Source organism: Pseudophryne corroboree, chromosome 5 (genome assembly GCF_028390025.1).
Source record: "Pseudophryne corroboree isolate aPseCor3 chromosome 5, aPseCor3.hap2, whole genome shotgun sequence".
In the NCBI taxonomy this organism is placed as follows: domain Eukaryota; kingdom Metazoa; phylum Chordata; class Amphibia; order Anura; family Myobatrachidae; genus Pseudophryne; species Pseudophryne corroboree.
The window spans coordinates 530,716,224-530,735,043 of record NC_086448.1 but is presented as its reverse complement, the minus strand read 5'-3'; the positions used below and the strand labels follow the sequence as shown (position 1 = coordinate 530,735,043).

Here is an 18,820-nt window from a genome sequence, read left to right as displayed (position 1 = left end):
GGCTGGCTTCAGGACATCCCGAACCATTGTTTGTATCACCAACGCTTTTTCCTCTGGAAGAAACACCCTCTGCACTTCCGTGTCGAGGATCATTCCCAGAAAGGACAACCTCCTGGTTGGTTCCAAATGTGATTTTGGGAGATTCAATGGACTGCAGCAGCTTCTCCTTGGACGATGCCTTTATCAGCAGATCATCCAGATATGGAATGATGTTCATCCCCTGCTTGCGGAGGAGAATCATAATTTCCGCCATCACCTTCGTAAACACCCTCGGTGCTGTGGAGAGGCCGAATAGCAGGGCCTGGAACTGGAAAGGACAGTCCTGCAGTGCGAAGCGGAGATAATAGAGTTTGGGAGAGAAGGAAACAGAAAGAATCTGTAGTATTGACGCACTAACTAAGAATAGAATTATACTAAAATAAAACCTTTATTGAATATACATTAAAAATGACAAATGTATTATGAATGATTGATCCGGACTACAGTGAAACATAGAAGTTAAAAATGACAAGGACTAACATGTATGTGAAATAAAGAAAATGGAAAAATGTGAAGATTTAAAAAGCGTGTCTACGTGTGTTTTTCAATATAGAATCTCCTCAAAATTGCTGTATGAAGCTATATATTGCCACTAGTCAATTATTTTGTTATTATAATATCTCAAATAACTAACTCTATCTCATCTCCCACTGAATCTTTATTTTTACAAATTCCCTATGTGCATATTCCAGGTCACAAATCGCTGGGAGGTAAGTCCCCATATATCGGCGACATTAGGTTTATTAGAGAATTTCTGAAACGAAAATAGTGATCCTGAAATGGAAATATTTATTCCAATTTGAGCTGATAGGTGGGGTTGTTCTTAAGGAATATAGCGGTTCCAGTTTTCAAGTGTTGCAACCCACTTATATTAGTATTTTGCTTTCATTAGGGGTATGCCAACCCCAATTTTATTAGATGGCAAACTGCCTATCAACACAACTTGATTCTTATTCAGATGATTCAAACCATTTTCACTAGAGAGTAAATTACTGTATATCAAAGCATCACATTCATTACTCACACCGTTAAAGGAAATGATCCTTATTTGTCTGGGACTCCAGCTTGACAACAAAAAGGTCAACACACATTAGGTCGACACACCTTAGGTCGACATGGACAAAAGGTCGACAGGAACACGGTCGACATGGAAAAAGGTCAACATGAGTTTTTTAATGTTTTTTTGGTGTCGTTTTCTTCGTAGAGTGACAGGGAACCCCAATTAGTGCACCGCTTCGCTCGCCATGCTTCGGGCATGGTGCCTTCGCTCCGCTCCGCTTGGCACAGATTACCGTTCCAATCGTAGTCCATGTGGATCGTTAAGCATGAAAAGGTTCCAAAAAAGAAAAAAATTGTGAAAAATTCATGTCGACCTAAGGTGTGTCGACCAATTGGCGTCGGCCTAAGGCGTGTCGACATTTTTGTTGTCGACCTGGAGTCCGGATACCATTTGTCTTACAGTGTGATTTGACTACCATATAAGGTTATAATAGTCCTGTTTTCGGTATATATGGTAGTAGTAATACTTTAATAATCTAGATTCAGTGGTTAATGGTAAGACAATTTATTTAATGGCAATATATATTATCCCACTATGTAAATGAGGAGGGTTTTTGTTAAATATCATTATATGTCAGGCCTGACAAGTCCAAGTCTATGTATATTAAATATAACACACTCATATAGGGATGAATTTAGTTTGTCAAATAATGAATTTAAGGTATATAAATTGTACTGTTACATAGACCCAAAATATTCCAAGCCTTGATGTCAACTAATACTAGGTTATTTCATATATATTTCACTGTGCTGTCTCACTAGTGGCTTTTATATTTGTTAACATACGTCAGCTGCTAGCAGGCTTATAAATGTTGCCAGTGAGTTTGCTACAATATACTAAATTAAATATGCCAGTGAGGTATATTGCTGCTACCAAGCTCTCTAATGTTACCAGTTATATTTGTTACAATGTCTAATATTCCACTAGGGCATGACGCTGCTCACATCTCACTGAATGTTAAAGCCCCCATCCACTAGTCAGATTTGGGCAGTTTTCTTCAGATTTCGATGCATCTGACCGTCATATCTGAAGAAAAGTGTCACATTGGATGGCTCTTCAGATCCAATGCTCACTCCCGTGTCAGATATGTCTGAACTACAGATCTCTGAGGCTGCCCCAACTATTTATCTGAATCTGAAGAAAACAGGTGCACATCGGATTGTTTTTTTTACTTCAGATGTATCTGATCAGATTCATCTGAAGCGTCACTTGACTGGCATCTCCCTGACCACTCCCACCCACCAAGAGGGGGAACAGCGGCAGCAGCAGCATCAGATCAATCACATTAAATCTGTAACAATTCAGTGGTGTAGTATTTTAGCCTTTTAGCCTTCACAGCTACTTGAATGGCTGATATGATTTCAATGTGTTATAACTTATACAGCGTATTTCAAGTATTAAAGGTAATATTTAGTCATTTCCTAATATATATGTTTTTAGTCCAAAAGCATTGTGACATACATAGTACATTTATTTCATCCCTACTATTTAACATGTGTTCTAGTCAGGTTCTGCTAGATAAACATAATATAGATGAGTTCATTTAAGTAAACTGTCTTCCTATACCAATGGATGTGTGTAACATAATAGTCTCTCCATTGTCCCGTGATACTAATAACGTCTCAGGTATGGTTACTAAATCACTATATATCCTCTCATCTAATTGATTGTATCCAAGCCTCTCTCATAAGTGGAATAAATTGTTACAATGGTATATATGTTTCATAACATTTGTACACACACACACACACACACACACACACACACACACACACACACACACATAATACATTTCAATCCCACTAATAAATTTCTTCAACAATATAACAATATGGTTCAAGTAGCATATACCAACAATGTTATTACTAAAACGGATTTTGACTTTTTGAATACACATAAGCCCAAAACACTGACACTATACCTTCTGCCTAAGGTACACAAAAATAAAAAAAAAAAGCCACCAGGCAGACCCATTCTATCAGGGATGGGCAGTCTGACGGAAAATGCAAGCATTCACGTAGATCATTATTTACGTAAACATGTTGTTACTCTCCCCTCCTATGTGCGAGATACGATGGATGTCCTCAACAAATTGAACAACCTAAATGTCAGTCCGGGAGTATGGCTCGTCACATGTGATGTAGAGAGTCTTTATACAAGCATCCATCATGATCGCGGTATCGATGCCACCAAATACTTTTTAAATATGGAGGCCCAAAGTGATCATAGTGACTTCCTTGTAGCATTACTGAGATTCATATTATCCCATAACTACTTCACATGTATAACGAGCGCCACTACCTCCAGGTGAGAGGGACGGCGATGGGGACAGCTTGTGCCCCACGTACGCCAACCTCTACCTGGGGTGGTGGGAGAGGGAGGTGGTCTTCCAGGAATCGTTAGAAAAATATACTGATAACATACTAGTATATTTAAGATATATCGATGATATCCTGATATTATGGGAAGGCCCCTCCAGAGAGTTGAGTGAATTCATTAATATTCTGAATACCAACAACTTAAACTTAAAACTGACTTTGGAAGCGAGTCAAGAATCCATCAACTTTCTAGATATAACCATTCATATTGATGAAGAGGGAAATATATCAACAGATCTTTATAGAAAACATACAGCTACCAATAGTCAGTTACACTCAACTAGCTCTCATCTCCCGGCTACCATCAGAGGAATCCCGAAAGGAGAATTATTAAGAATAAAGAGAAACTGTTCCAATGAAGACACTTTCCACACCAGACAGGAAGTACTGAGTGTACGTTTAAAAAAAAGAGGGTACAGCAATAGATTGATAAAAAAATCAATTAAAGAAGTTGAAACATATCAACGGGACTCCCTATATAACACCAAAAAATAAGATTTTAAACCTACCGGTAAATCTTTTTCTCCTAGTCCGTAGAGGATGCTGGGGACTCCGTAAGGACCATGGAGAATAGCTCGGCTCCGCAGGAGACATGGGCACTATAAAGAAACTTTAGAATGGGTGTGCACTGGCTCCTCCCTCTATGCCCCTCCTCCAGACCTCAGTTAGAGAAACTGTGCCCAGAGGAGACGGACAGTACGAGGAGAGGATTTTTTTAATCCAAGGGCAAGATTCACACCAGCCCACACCAAATAACCTGGAATATACGAACCAGTCAACAGTATGAAACAGAACAGCATCAGTCAAAGACTGAACAAAACTGTAACATAACCCTTATGCAAGCAAATAACTATATACAAGTCTTGCAGAATGTTGTCCGCACTGGGACGGGCGCCCAGCATCCTCTACGAACTAGGAGAAAAAGATTTACAGGTAGGTTTAAAATCTTATTTTCTCTTACGTCCTAGAGGATGCTGGGGGCTCCGTAAGGACCATGGGGATACCAAAGCTAAATGGTAAAAAATGGTTCCCGTATAGTACCGGAGCCAAGAGAAAAAAGAAAGACTGTGCGTCTTTTCTGGGGCACACTTTTGTTGAAAATGGAATGATGTGTTCTGTTTAAGATATAACTTTTATTATCAACCTTCTTAAAATAATAGTTATGAGGCAAAAAGAGAAAAAAAGAGAAATTCTAACAATTAAAGATAACATTATTAATCCAAATGCACATCACATGATGTAATTTCTGTTTGGCGTAATGGCTCTATGAACGAAAATATGTATGTGTCTCCAAAAATGAAAATTGTGTGAATCTTATCTGTTTGTATAAAATCTTCTTCCTGAAATTATAACAGTATAACATATAGTAAGAATATACCAGGAAGAAAAATCTACAGTATGATATGTAGCAGGCTCCACCCTAATTCCTGACTGAATCAGGATTTACAAAAAGGGGAAAGATAGAAGATTATGATTCCAAGTCCTATGTCCTAGGTTTGGATAAAAATACCTGCAGTACCCGGTATTCCCTGGTGGTCTCCCAACCAGGTACTGACCTGGCCCACAGTGCTTGGCTTCCAAGATCAGACGAGGTTGGGCATACTCAGTTTGGTTTGACCGCAGGTAGATATATCACTCCTGATGACACCAGGAACTTTGTATCCTAGACTCCGAGGGAATTCCCAAATTTTCTTGTAGAAATCCAAAGTTCCTGGTGCCTATGCGCTCCATTATAACCAATGGTGGGAACTTTGCGGTCAGCGGTGAGGTTACTTTCGGTCAACCGCTGACCACAAAGTTCCCACCATTGGTTACAATGGAGCGCATAGGCGCTACATTGTAACACTGCCGGGTGCTGCCTGTCATACAGTACAGGAGCACACAGCCAATCAGGAGGGTGCCACAATGTGGCGCTCCCTGATTGGCTGATGGAACCCTCTTAGACATAAGTCAGAGGGGGTTTCTGGCATTCGGGGAAAGGGGCCCCATGTGAAAACATGGGGCCCCTTTCAGTGCGAGGTCGGGTGTCCGTTTTTTTTATTTTGCCAAGTACCTGGATTACAAATGGATTACAAGAGGAGCCTTCTACACTGGATTTTGTGAGTATAATTTTTTCAACAGGTACACCATGGATTCTACATGGAGAAGAGGACCGACCCTCGTGTGAACATAGGTAAGTATGTGTATATGGAGGTGTGGATGTATGCATTAAAGTTTTACTTTCAAGGTGTGTGTCTTATGTTTTTATTTGGGTATTTTTTTAGTATTAGTACTACAGGTACCAGCGTGCCCGGTTTTCCACCGCATGCTGGTACTTGTGGTTCTCCAAGTACCAGCTTGCGGGGGAGGCTTGCTGGGACTTGTAGTACTGCTACTTAAAACAATATTAATTTTTTAACAAAACGGCTATCAGCCTCCCATCCGCAGCCCTTGGATGGGGGGGACAGCCTCGGGCTTCACCCCTGGCCCTTGGGTGGCTGGAGGGGGGGGACCCCTTGATTGAAGGGGTCCCCACTCCTCCAGGGTACCCCGGCCAGCGGTGACTAGTTGGTTATGTAATGCCAGGGCCGCCGGGACCTATATAAAAGTGTCCCCCGGCTGTGGCATTATGTATCTGGCTAGTGGAGCCCGGTGCTGGTTTCAGAAATACGGGGGACCCCTACGCTTTTTGTCCCCCGTATTTTTGGAACCAGGACCAGGCGCAGAGCCCGATGCTGGTTGTTTAAATATGGGGGAACCCCTGACATTTTCCCCCCCGTATTTTTGCAAACAGGACCGGCTCAAAGAGCCCGAGGCTGGTTTGGCTTAGGAGGGGGGACCCCACGCAATTTTTTTGGGGATTTTAACACTGATTTTATTTTTTAAAAAGGTGCACAATGAAGCCCAGCACGGATCTCTCAGATCCGGCCGAGATTCATTGTATTAAAGTCGGCAGTGTTTTACAAGTCACTCACGTAAAACACTGCCTAAAAAAACGAATGACATCGACATCGGTAAATCCGAAAGTGCAGAATACGACAGCTTAGTAAATTAGTCGTACTAAATTCAAAAAGTTGCAATTTTACACTTTCGATGTCAATCGTGATTGAACTTTGACCTCAAACGGAAAAACACGAATTTTAGTAAATATACCCCATAGTCTTTCTTTTTTCTCTTGGCTCCGGTACTATACGGGAACCATTTTTTACCATTAGTTTACTGAACTATTTCTGGGAGCACCACCAACCCAGCGCCTCATATCAATTATTTGTTTTGTACATTGGCCAGAAGTTGGTTTATACTAGAGCTATTGCTTTAATGATATTATCCTAAAATATCAAACACTTAGATTGAGTGATCCTGTGCAGACTCTACCAATCCTTTTTCTGATTATACCAAAGCTCCCAAACGGGCGGGAGAGTGCGGATGACTCTGCAGCACCGATTGAGCAAACATGAGGTCCTCCTCAGCCAGGGTATCAAACTTGTAGAATTTAGCAAAAGTGTTTGAACCCGACCAAGTCGCCGCTCGGCAAAGCTGTAAAGCCGAGACACCTCGGGCAGCCGCCCAAGAAGATCCCACCTTCCTAGTGGAATGGGACTTCACCGAAGTAGGTAACGGCAATCCAGCCGTAGAATGAGCCTGCTGAATCGTGTTACAGATCCAGCGAGCAATAGTCTGCTTAGAAGCAGGAGCGCCAACCTTGTTGGCTGCATACAGGACAAACAGAGCTTCTGTTTTCCTAATTCGAGCCGTCCTGGCTACGTAAACTTTTAAGGCCCTGACCACATCCAGGGAGTTGGAATCCTCCAAATCTCCCGTAGCCACAGGCACCACAATAGGTTGGTTCATATGAAAAGAGGAAACCACCTTGGGCAAAAATTGAGAACGAGTTCGCAACTCAGCTCTGTCCACATGGAAAATCAGATAGGGGCTTTTGTGAGATAAAGCCGCCAACTCAGACACTCGCCTTGCAGACGCCAAGGCCAACAACATAACCACTTTCCAAGTGAGATATTTTAATTCCATGGTTTGAAGAGGATCAAACCAATGAGACTTAAGGAACTGTAACACCACGTTAAGGTCCCATGGTGCCACAGGGGGCACAAAAGGAGGCTGGATATGCAGCACTCCCTTCACAAAAGTCTGGACTTCTGGAAGAGAAGCCAATTCCTTCTGAAAGAAAATAGGGCCGAAATCTGTACCTTAATGGAGCCTAATTTTAGGCCCAAATTCACTCCAGTCTGTAGGAAGTGGAGAAAACGGCCCAGATGGAATTCCTCCGAAGGAGCATTCTTGGTCTCACACCAAGACACATACTTCCTCCAGATACGGTGATAATGTTTCGCTGTCACGTCCTTCCTAGCCCTTATCAGAGTAGGAATGACCTCATCCGGAATGCCCTTTTCAGCTAGGATCCGGCATTCAACCGCCATGCCGTCAAACGCAGCCGCGATAAGTCTTGGAACAGACAGGGCCCCTGTTGCAACAGGTCCTCTCTGAAAGGAAGAGGCCTCGGATCTTCTGTGAGCATTTCCTGCAGCTCCGGATACCAGGCCCTTCGAGGCCAATCTGGAACAATGAGAATTGCCTGTACTCCTTTTCGTCTTATGATTCTCAATATTTTTGAGATGAGAAGAGGAGGAGGGAACACATAGACCGACTGGAACACCCACGGGGTCACCAGGGCGTCCGCCGCTACCGCCTGAGGGTCCCTTGACCTGGGCACAATACCTCGGGAGCTTTTTGTTGAGGCGTGACGCCATCATGTCTATTTGAGGCAGTCCCCACTGACTTGCAATCTCTGCAAAGACTTCTTGATGAAGTCCCCACTCTCCGGGATGGAGATCGTGTCTGCTGAGGGAGTCTGCTTCCCAGTTGTCCACTCCCGGAATGAAGACTGCTGTCGGAGCGCTTACATGATTTTCCGCCCAGCGAAGAATTCTGGTGGCTCTGCCATTGCCACTCTGCTCCTTTTTCCGCCTTGGCGGTTTACATGAGCCATAGCCGTGACGTTGTCTGACTGAATCAGAACCGGTAGGTCACGAAGAAAAGTCTCCGCTTGACGTAGGCCGTTGTATATGGCCCTTAATTCCAGTACGTTGATGTGCAGACAAGCCTCCTGGCTTGACCACAGACCCTGGGAGTTTCTTCCCTGTGTGACTGCTCCCCAGCCTCGGAGGCTCGCGTCCGTGGTCACCAGAACCCAGTCCTGAATGCCGAACCTGCGACCCTCTAGAAGGTGAGCACTCTGCAGCCACCACAAGAGAGATACCCTGGCCCTGGGGGACAGGCTGATCATCTGATGAATATGTAGATGTGACCCGGACCACTTGTCCAGAAGGTCCCACTGAAAGGTCCTCGCATGGAACCTGCCGAACGGAATGGCCTCGTAAGACGCAACCATCTTTCCCAGAACTCGAGTGCATTGATGGACCGACACCCTTTTTGGCTTTAACAGGTCCCTGACCACGGTCTGGAGGTCCTGGACCTTTTCCATCGGGGAAAAAAACCTTTTTTGTTCCGTATCCAGAATTATGCCTAAGAAAGGCAAACAGGTCGTTGGAACCAACTGTGACTTTGGTAGATTGAGAATCCAGCCGTGCTGTTGCAACACCCTCAGGGAAAGTGACATGCTGTTCAGCAACTGTTCTCTCGAGCTCGCTTTTATTAGGAGATCGTCCAAGTACGGGATAATTGTGACACCCTGCTTGCACAGGAGCACCATCATTTCCGCCATTACCTTGGTGAAAATCCTCAGGGCCGTGGAAAGCCCAAACGGCAACGTCTGAAATTGGTAATGACAATCCTGTACAGCAAATCTCAGGAACGCCTGATGAGGAGGATATATGGGAACATGAAGGTATGCATCCTTTATGTCCAGGGACACCATATAATCCCCCCCCCCCCCCCAGGCCGGCGATGACCGATCTGAGCGATTCCATCTTGAATGTAGGTTTAAGGATTTTAAATTCAGAATGGGTCTGACCGAACCATCCGGCTTTGGTACCACAAACAGGGTTGAGTAGTACCCCGTCCCCTGTTGAAGCAGGGGCACCTGGACCACCACTTGTTAAAGACACAATTTTTGAATTGCCTTTAAAACTACTTCCCTCTCTGGGGAAGAAGCTGGTAAGGCCGATTTGAAAAACAGGCGAGGATGCACCTCTTCGAATTCCAGCTTGTAACCCTGGGAAACAATGTCTATTGAATCCAGACGTGGCTGAAAAGTCGAAGACGTGCCCCCACTGGGGCGGACTCCCTCAGGGGAGCCCCAGCGTCATGCGGTGGATTTTGTAGAAGCCGGGGAGGACTTCTGTTCCTGGGAACTAGTTGTAGTTGGGAGCTTTTTCCCTCTACCCTTACCTCTGGCGAGAAGGGAAGATCCCCGTACTCTCTTGGATTTATGCGACCGAAAGGACTGCATCTGATAATGTGGCGTTTTCTTTTGCTGTGAGGAAACATGAGGTAAAAAAGTGGATTTACCTGCAGTAGCTGTAGAAACCAGGTCCGTGAGACCGTCCCCAAATAATTCCTCACCCTTGTAAGGCAAAACCTCCATATGCTCCTTTGAGTCGGCATCACCCGTCCATTGTCGGGTCCACAAGGCTCGCCTAGCAGAAATCGCCATGGCGTTGGCTCTGGAACCCATTAGGCCAACGTCTCTCTGAGCATCTCTCATATATAGGACAGCATCCCTAATATGACCCAAGGTCAATAAAACGGTATCCTTATCCAGTGTATCAATTTCAGCAGACAAGGTATCTGTCCACGCTGCTACAGCGCTACAAACCGAAGCTGCCGCTATCGCCGGTCTGAGTAATGTACCAGTATGTGTGTAAATTGACTTCAACGTAGTCTCTTGCCTGCGATCAGCAGGATCCTTGAGGGTTGCGGTATCTTGAGACGGCAGCGCCACCTTCTTGGATAAGCGAGTCAACGCTTTGTCCACTCTGGGAGAGGATTCCCACCGTATCCTGTCCTTAGCCGGAAAAAGATACACCATAAGAATCCTTTTGGGAATCTGCAGTTTCTTGTCTGGAGTTTCCCAAGCCCTTTCAAACAACTCATTTAGCTCATGTGAAGGGGGGAAAGTAACCTCAGGTTTCTTTTCCTTATACATGCGCACCCACATGCCTGGGACCAAGGGGTCATCTGTGATGTGCAACACATCTTTTATAGCAATAATCATATAATGAATACTTTTTGCCAATTTCGGCTGCAACCTCGCATCATCATAGTCGACACTGGAGTCAGAATCCGTGTCGGTATCAGTGTCTGCCACTGGGGATAGTGGGCACTTTTGAGACCGAGAAGGGCCCTGCGACATAGTGAAAGGAAGGGATTGACTCCCTGTATTTCCCCTGGACTCTGCTTTGTCCAACCTTTTGTGCAATAAATTCACATTTGCATTTAAAACATTCCACATATCCAACCAATCAGGTGTCGGCGGTGCCGACGGAGACACCACACTCATTTGCTCCACCTCCTCCCTAGAAGAGCCTTCCGCTTCAGACATGCCGACACACGTGTACCGACACCCCACACACTCAGGGAAATCTCTAATCTGGAGACAGTTCCCCCAACCAGGGCCTTTGGAGAGACAGAGAGAGAGTATGCCAGCACACACCAAGCGCCAATGACCCTGGAAACACAAGTCCCAGCAATACACAGCGCTTTTTTGTTTTATATATAAATATATTGACTGCGCTCAAATTATGTGCCCCCCCCCCCCCCCCCTCCTTCAAAGCCCTCTGTCACCGTGTTCAACAGGGGAGAGTCCGGGGAGCCAGCTTCTCAGCAGCGTGCTGTGGAGAAAATGGCGCTGGTTAGTGCTGTGGGATCAAGCTCCGCCCCCTCAGCGGCGGGCTTCGGTCCCGCTCAAAATACCAAAAAACCTGGCGGAGGTTGTATATCATACTGCCATAGCTTGATTATACCTATAATGCCAGCCAAGAGGATTAATGCTGCCCAGGGCGCCCCCCCTGCGCCCTGCACCCATCTGTGCCTGTGTGTCTGTGCGGGAGCAATGGCGCGCAGCGTTACCTCAGTGAAGATCTGAAGTTTTCTGCCGCCTGTGAAGTCTTCTTTCTTCGTATACTCACCCGGCTTCAATCTTCCGGCGCTGCAAGGAGGACGGCGACGCGGCTCTGGGACGAACGGCAAGGGTGAGACCTGCGTTCCGATCCCTCTGGAGCTAATGGTGTCCAGTAGCCTAAGAAGCAGAGCCTATCACTGAAGTAGGTCTGCTTCTCTCTCCTCAGTCCCACAGCGCAGGGAGCCTGTTGCCAGCAGGACTCCCTGAAAATAAAAAACCTAACAAAATTCTTTATTACAGAGAAACTCAGGAGAGCTCCCCTGAAAGCACCCAGTCTCCTCTGGGCACAGGATCTAACTGAGGTCTGGAGGAGGGGCATAGAGGGAGGAGCCAGTGCACACCCATTCTAAAGTTTCTTTATAGTGCCCATATCTCCTGCGGAGCCCGTCTATTCCCCATGGTCCTTACAGAGTCCCCAGCATCCTCTAGGACTTAAGAGAAATTAAAGTTAAACATGATGAACCCGTTCGATATGTGGGTACCTTTAATGTGTATTGGAGGGAAATAAATAACATCTTAACCAGACACTGGTCAATCCTCCAAACAGACGATGAGTTGGCTGAGATACTTCCAAACAAACCACTAACCAGCTGGAGAAGATCGCCCAATTTGAAGGATAAGGTGGTACAAAGCCACCTGACAACCTATGATGACGGATCTAGGGAAGAAGGGCTCTTACCCGTGCGGTAATTTTAAGGAATGCAAATTTATGATTCTCACAAAACAATTCTTTGATAAATATAATAAAATTTGGATGATAACCTCGAAAATTACATGCACCTCCATAGGAACAGTATATCATCTAGAATGCCCCTGCCACAAAAAATATGTTGGCAAAACGTACAGGCCCTTAAAGGTCAGAATTTTAGAACACATTGGTAGCATCCGGAACGCTAAGAAAGACCAAGCCAGATTCAAGTCTCTACCACCAGTAGCGAGACACTTTTTAAATCATCACAATGGGGACCCAACAGAACTTAAAGCCTTTGGGATTAGACATATACAACTTGGCATCAGAGGGGGGGGGTGGGGGGAGGGGGGGATCTGGATCAGGAATTATTAAAATTCGAAACAAAGATGATCTTCCTACTAAACAGCACATATCCATCTGGAATGAACGAGTCCAATAGGTACACTCCATTTTTGAATTAAGTCAAACTATATAAAATATTTACTGATTATAAGAAGGGTGAATGGAGGTAGAATTAATACATGAGGTTCATATTTATCCTTCATAATTTTTATGTATGTACACTCGTTTTCTCTTATTGCACATATTTCAACCATATAAACATACCCTGGCAGGTCGTCATGAATAATTCACCCCGAGTCACAATTGTCTTATTGTTTCACTAGCACTTTTTCTCTGTTTTGCTTTCACTATTTTTGTTTTGTTTTTTCACGTAGTTGAATAGAAATGCTCTCACTTCGACTTTTTTGATATTTTCTTTTTGAAAATCTTTTTATGTATATTTAGTAATCAAACACTCAATATCACAACATTCTCACTATATTTGAGTCATACTGTCCATCGCCTTAGATGTGATGGCTATCACACTTTTTTCTTTTAGTGTACATTAGTACCCTCACTGTTTAGTGAGACAAAATTATATATCAACTAATTATAATCATTAGTAGAATATGGATATAAAAAAATCTCGGTCATTTTCTGTAATAATAAATTTCTTATAATAATCTGTCACTGTTAGTTCACTGATAAAATAAATATCTACCTATTTATTAATTAAGGATATCTACCTCATAGATACTCACCTTCCTGTTAAGATGTGCACTATTGGACGCTGAACTATATGATGATTGACTTACCAATGATCAGAACATATTTGTATTCAACATTTCTAATATTAATTAATCCATCAATTATATATGTCTATCCTACAGACACTCACCTTCCTTTTAAGATATGTACTATCACTTGTGGAAGGATATGATACTTAATTTATTAGTAATTAAAATATACTTGTACACTATATCCAGCATCTTTAATTAAGTATCATTTATATTCCTCCATATATCCTTTAACATTAAGGCTATTCAAGCCCACATTGATATGACACCTGTTGGTGTTAATAATGCTGCCTTGGTACAATAAATGTATCTAATCATCCTTGTATATTATTAGAATAGGGATAAGATCTATATCCATTACAGTGTAAAAAGTAGTGGGCCCAGGAATATGTATGTATTTATAACATCACTAGGTGAGAGATAGCAACACTCGTATTAAAATACAAGTGATATGACAACTGACGAGTAGCGCTAGAAACAATGTGGCAAAGGCTTAAGAAATCTCCAATTAATAAGTTCACGTTAGATGCTGACCTCGATTACCAAGCAGTTTTATTAATGTATACAGAGACGGGGGCGCGATGTTGGTATAATCCCCTTCTTCGAAAGGACCGTACAGAACACTTCCTGATTGGTATCTAATGCCGCGATGGGACAGCGGCATCACGTGGGTCCAAAGACTGAGCCTTATTGGCCGGCGGCTATCCATGATGTATAGGGATCAGACGAGACAATGATAGGTCAGCGGATCCACGTGACTCAGAACAGGCTGCTGATTGGATTACTCAGATCTGATTTATTTCTGTTCTCGGGAAGCGCTCGTATTGCTCCCTGACGAAGCTGCCATAGCGCAGTGAAACACGCGTGTCAGGCACAACGTGTCCACGTGTGTGTGTGTACAAATGTTATGAAACATATATATCATTGTAACAATTTATTCCACTTATGAGAGAGGCTTGGATACAATCAATTAGATGAGAGGATATATAGTGATTTAGTAACCATACCTGAGACGTTATTAGTATCACGGGACAATGGAGAGACTATTATGTTACACACATCCATTGGTATAGGAAGACAGTTTACTTAAATTAACTCATCTATATTATGTTTATCTAGCAGAACCTGACTAGAACACATGTTAAATAGTAGGGATCAAATAAATGTACTATGTATGTCACAATGCTTTTGGACTAAAAACATATATACTAGGAAATAAGATTTTAAATCTACCGGTAAATCTTTTTCTCCTAGTCCGTAGAGGATGCTGGGGACTCCGTAAGGACCATGGGGAATAGACGGGATCCGCAGGAGACATGGGCACTAAAAAGAACTTTAGATATGGGTGTGCACTGGCTTCTCCCTCTATGCCCCTCCTCCAGACATCAGTTAAAGAACTGTGCCCAGAGGAGACGGACAGTACGAGGAAAGGATTTTTGTTAATCTAAGGGCGGGATACATAACAGCCCACACCATACACACCGTATAACATGGATATACGAACCAGTCAACAGTATGAAACAAAACAGCATCAGCCCGAGACTGATCAAAACTGTAACATAACCCTTATGTAAGTAGAAACTATATACAAGTCTTGCAGAATTTAGTCCTCACTGGGACGGTCGCCCAGCATCCTCTACGGACTAGGAGAAAAAGATTTACCAGTAGGTTTAAAATCTTATTTTCACTTACGTCCTAGAGGATGCTGGGGACTCCGTAAGGACCATGGGGATTATACCAAAGCTCCAAAACGGGCGGGAGAGTGCGGATGACTCTGCAGCACCGATTGAGCAAACATGAGGTCCTCATCAGCCAGGGTATCAAACTTGTAGAACTTTGCAAAGGTGTTTGAACCCGACCAAGTCGCCGCTCGGCAAAGCTGTAATGCCGAGACACCTCGGGCAGCCGCCCAAGAAGAGCCCACCTTCCTAGTGGAATGGGCCTTTACAGAATTTGGTAACGGCAATCCAGCCGTAGAATGAGCCTGCTGAATCGTGTCACAGATCCAGCGAGCAATAGTCTGCTTAGAAGCAGGAGCGCCAACCTTGTTGGCTGCATACAGGACAAACAGTGCCTCTGTTTTCTTAACCCGAGCCGTTCTGGCCACATATATTTTCAATGCCCTGACCACATCCAGGGACTCGGAATACTCCAAGTCCTGCGTAGCCGCAGGCACCACAATAGGTTGGTTCATATGAAAAGATGAAACCACCTTGGGCAAAAATTGAGTACGAGTCCGCAACTCCGCTCTATCCACATGGAAAACCAGATAGGGGCTTTTGTGAGATAAAGCTGCCAATTCCGACACTCGCCTTGCCGATGCCAACAACATGACCACTTTCCAAGTGAGATACTTTAATTCCACCGCTTTAAGATGCTCAAACCAGATCCCAGGGTGCCACTGGAGGTATAAAAGGAGGCTGGATATGCAGCACTCCCTTCACAAAAGTCTGTACTTCTGGAAGAGAAGCCAATTCCTTCTGAAAGAAAATGGATAGGGACGAAATCTAAACCTTAATGGAGCCTAATTTTAGGCCCAAATTCACTCCCGTCTGTAGGAAGTGAAGGAAACGGCCCAGATGGAATTCTTCCGGAGGAGCATTCCTGGACTCACACCCAGATACATACTTCCGCCATATACGGTGATAATGTTTTGCTGTCACGTCCTTCCTAGACTTTATCAGAGTAGGAATGACCTCATCCGGAATGCCCTTTTCCGCTAGGATCCAGCGTTCAACCGCCATGCCATCAAACGCAGCCGCGGTAAGTCTTGGAACAGACAGGGCCCCTGTTGTAACAGGTCCTCTCTGAGAGGAAGAAACCACGGATCTTCTGTGAGCATTTCCTGAAGATCCGGATACCAGGCCCTTCGAGAACAATCTGGAACAATGAGAATTGTCTGTACTCCTCTTCGTCTTATGATTCTCAATAAATTGGAGATGAGAGGAAGAGGAGGAAACACATAAACTGTCTGGAACACCCACGGTGTCACCAGGGCGTCCACTGCTACCGCCTGAGGGTCCCTTGACCTGGCACAATACCTCGGTAGTTTTTTGTTGAGGCGTGACACCATCATGTCTATCTGAGGCAGTCCCCACTGACTTGCAATCTCTGCAAAGACTTCCTGATGAAGTCCCCACTCTCCTGGATGTAGATCGTGTCTGCTGAGGAAGTCTGCTTCCCAGTTGTCCACTCCCGGAATGAAGACTGCTGTCAGAGCGCTTACATGATTTTCCGCCCAGCGAAGAATTCTGGTGGCTTCTGCCACTGCCACTCTGCTCTTTGTTCCGCCTTGGCGGTTTACATGAGCCACTGCGGTGATATTGTCTGACTGAATCAGAACCGATAGGTCGCAAAGCAAATTCTCCGCTTGTCGAAGGCCGTTGTATATGGCCCTTAATTATAGTACGTTGATGTGAAGACAAGCCTCCTGGCTTGACCAGAGACCTTGGAAGGTTCTTCCCTGTGTGACTGCTCCCCAACCTCGGAGGCTCACTTCCTTGGTTACCAGAACCCAGTCCTGAATGCCGAACCTGCGACCCTCTAGAAGGTGAGCACACTGCAGTCACCACAAGAGAGATACCATGGCCCTGGGGGACAGGCTGATCATCTGATGAATCTGTAGATGTGACCTGGACCACTTGTCCAGAAGGTCCCACTGAAAAGTCCTCGCATGGAACCTGCCGAATGGAATGGCCTCGTAAGGCGCCACCATCTTTCCCAGAACTCAAGTGCAGTGATGCACCGACACCCTTTTTGGCTTCAAGAGGTCCCTGACCACATTCATGAGTTCTTGGGCCTTTTCCATCGGGAGATAAACCCTTTTCTGGTCTATATCCAGAATCATGCCTAAGAAAGGCAAACGGGTCGTCGGAACCAACTGTGACTTCGGGATATTGAGAATCCAGCCGTGCTGCTGCAACACCCTCAGGGAAAGTGATACGCTGTTCAGCAACTGCTCTCTTGATCTCACTTTTATAAGGAGATCGTTCAAGTTCGGAATAATTGTGACACCCTGCTTGCGCAGGAGCACCATCATTTCCGCCATTACCTTGGTGAAAATCCTCGGGGCCGTGGAAAGCCCAAACGGCAACATATGAAATTGGTAATGACTATCCTGTACAGCAAATCTCAGGAACGCCTGATGAGGCGGATATATGGGAACATGAAGGTATGCATCCTTTATGTCCAGGGACACCATATAATCCCCCCCTTCCAGGCTGGCGATGACCGCTCTGAGCGATTCCATCTTGAACTTGAACCTTTTTAAGTATAGGTTTAAGGATTTTAAATTTAAAATGGGTCTGACCGAAACGTCCGGTTTCGGGACCACAAACAGGGTTGAGTAATACCCCATCCCCTGCTGAAGCAGGGGAACTTTGAACACCACTTGTTGAAGACACAATTTTTGAATTGCATTTAAAACTATCTCCCTCTCTGGGGAAGAAGGCGGTAGGGCCGATTTGAAAAACCGGCGAGGAGGCACCTCTTCGAATTCCAGCTTGCAACCCTGGGAAACAATTTCTATTGCCCAGGGATCCACCTGTGAGTGAACCCAGACGTGGCTGAAAAGTCTTAGACGTGCCCCCACTGGGGCGGACTCCCTCAGCGGAGCCCCAGCGTCATGTGGTGGATTTTGAAGAGGCCGGGGAGGACTTCTGCTGCTGGGAACTAGCTGTAGTTGGCAGCTTTTTCCCCCTGCCCTTACCTCTGGCAAGAAAGGAAGATCCCCGTACTCTCTTGGGTTTATGCGACCGAAAGGACTGCATCTGATAATGTGGCGTTTTCTTAGGCTGTGAGGAAACATAAGGCAAAAAAGTTGATTTACCTGCAATAGCTGTGGAAACTAGGTCCTTGAGACCCTCCCCAAACAATTCCTCACCCTTGTAAGGCAAAACCTCCATATGCCTCTTCGAGTCGGCATCACCTGTCCATTGTCGGGTCCATAGGGCTCGTCTAGCGGAAATCGCCATAGCGTTGGCTCTGGAACCCAGTAGGCCAACGTCTCTCTGAGCATCTCTCATATATAGGACAGCATCTTTAATATGACCCAGGGTCAATAAAATGGTTTCCTTATCCAGCGTATCTATATCAGCAGATAAGGTATCTGTCCACGCTGCTACAGCGCTACAAACCCAAGCCGACGCTATCGCCGGTCTGAGTAATGTACCAGTATGTGTGCAAATTGACTTCAAGGTAGTCTCCTGCCTGCGATCAGTAGGATCCTTGAGGGTTGCGGTATCTTGAGATGGCAGCGCTACCATTTTGGATAAGCGCGTCAACGCTTTGCCCACCCTTGGGGAGGATTCCCACTGTATCCTGTCCTTAGCCGGGAAAGGATACGCCATAAGAATCCTTTTGGGAATCTGCAGTTTTTTGTCTGGAGATTCCCAAGCCTGTTCAAATAACTCGTTCAGCTCATGAGATGTGGGAAAGGTTACCTCAGGTTTCTTTTCC

The 18,820-nt window shown here is 44.9% G+C and overlaps 1 protein-coding gene and 1 pseudogene across 6 annotated transcripts in view; both read right to left on the bottom strand.

Annotated features, from left to right (window-relative positions):
- The window catches only part of SYCP2L (synaptonemal complex protein 2 like), a 905,846-nt gene that overhangs the window by 324,297 nt on the left and 562,729 nt on the right, over positions 1-18,820 (bottom strand). The window lies entirely within an intron of this gene.
- On the bottom strand, positions 4,985-5,102 carry LOC134930134 (5S ribosomal RNA; annotated as a pseudogene).